Here is a 1468-nt window from a genome sequence, read left to right as displayed (position 1 = left end):
AGTATTTAAAAGGTGCTAATACAGGTGTCATTGCTGTGGATTAAGTAGGCCTACATAATCAGCCCTTCTCGAGGACCCCCTTTCAGCTGGAGGCTTTAGGCAGTTGAACTTCTTCTCTGGTTGCGACGGCTCTGCTTGTTTCTCCAGATTCTGCGTTCAGATATGTGTTGATAGAGATTCCTGACGGACTGAAGTGGTTTTGGGAGATTTCAGGTCTCTACAGTTTGTGTTTAATGGGAGCTGATGTCTGTCCATGTGTTTGATCAGATCCAACAGGTCTTCTCATCAAAGTGGTCGTCCTGCCGCTGACTCTGCTGTTGGTGATCGCTGCCCTTTGTTTCTACCGTAAGGTACTGACACACGTCTGTTGTTTAGAGGCCTGAGATGAAGCACTCGCTCTGTGTTTACTGACCTGAAGAAGAGGAGGAGTGATGCACTAACTCACATGTGTGTGCTGTCATGTCTCTCCAGGCCAGCAGGGGGCAGAAGCCGGGCAGGCAGGAGGACATCGAGCTGGATTATTATAACCCGGGTGTTTCTGCAGCTGAAGAGGAAGGAGCTCAGGGAGCAGAGTAGGACCTCCAAGGAGCTCATCTCAGCTGCCTCACAACCCACCATCAGCTCAGTCCAGGATTTTACTCTTTTCTAGTGATGGATAAGCCTCTGGTTCTGGTTCTTGGGGGGCCTTCACAGACACAGTTTGACTGCCTGACACATTTACAAGCCATATAGTAACATGATTTGCCTTTGCTTTCAGAGTGATAATGGTTAACTGCTGAGCTCATATTACAAAAGTAGAACATTTGAAGAAAGATGTTTAATTTGAGATACTGTCTTTATTTCTTTAATAAGTCCTGTATCTCTGCATCTCTTGTGCCGGACCTCATCTTTGCCTCTAGAAACCTTTGTCTGGGTACGGACAGAGATGTCTCAAGTCTCAAAATAACGCTAGTTTCCAGTACAGAGGAAGCTAAGGTCCACTCTTTTGCTGTAAATTAAACCAAAAGCTAAAGCGTCCCTGACGACGCATTTGTGTATCTAGCGCACATGAGGGGAGGTGTGAAAAAAGGTGCGATGCAGAGGGGAAGGTCAAGAGTTTTACTTTTTACGCTTCTATCATTTTTAGTCAACGTTAAGACTTGTCTTCTGTAAGGACGTCTCATGTATGCATTCCCTGATGACGTCAAGATAATCATTTTAATCAGGAAAGAAGGCACTATTTGCCTAAACGTCAGCAGCCACTGTGAAAATGAAAGCAACATCATTTTGAGATTAAAGAACAGAAGGAAGGTTTTTCTTTCAAAAAGATGGTGACAACCCATGATTGATGTCTTTTCTGCTTCTTGTGTGTGATTTTCATTTGTGTGATGCATTTAAGATGTAGAAGAGAAGAAATGCTCATTTAGTCTTGTTTTTAAACTGAGACCTGCTGTATCTGCTCTGGATGCTTTGGAAATGAGAAGATTAC

At 43.9% G+C, this 1468-nt stretch overlaps 1 long non-coding RNA gene across 1 annotated transcript; it reads left to right on the top strand.

The window, feature by feature from the left end:
- Positions 1–36: 36 nt before the first annotated feature.
- On the top strand, positions 37–1321 carry LOC123983704. The gene is made up of 2 exons (XR_006828261.1): positions 37–350; positions 472–1321. It is a non-coding gene; the product is annotated as an uncharacterized LOC123983704 (long non-coding RNA).
- Positions 1322–1468: the final 147 nt, after the last annotated feature.

The sequence above is a fragment of the Micropterus dolomieu genome, linkage group LG15, assembly GCF_021292245.1.
Source record: "Micropterus dolomieu isolate WLL.071019.BEF.003 ecotype Adirondacks linkage group LG15, ASM2129224v1, whole genome shotgun sequence".
NCBI classification, from domain to species: Eukaryota; Metazoa; Chordata; class Actinopteri; order Centrarchiformes; family Centrarchidae; genus Micropterus; species Micropterus dolomieu.
The sequence above is the reverse complement of the archived record's forward strand: the minus strand, read 5'-3'. Positions and strand labels throughout refer to the sequence as shown.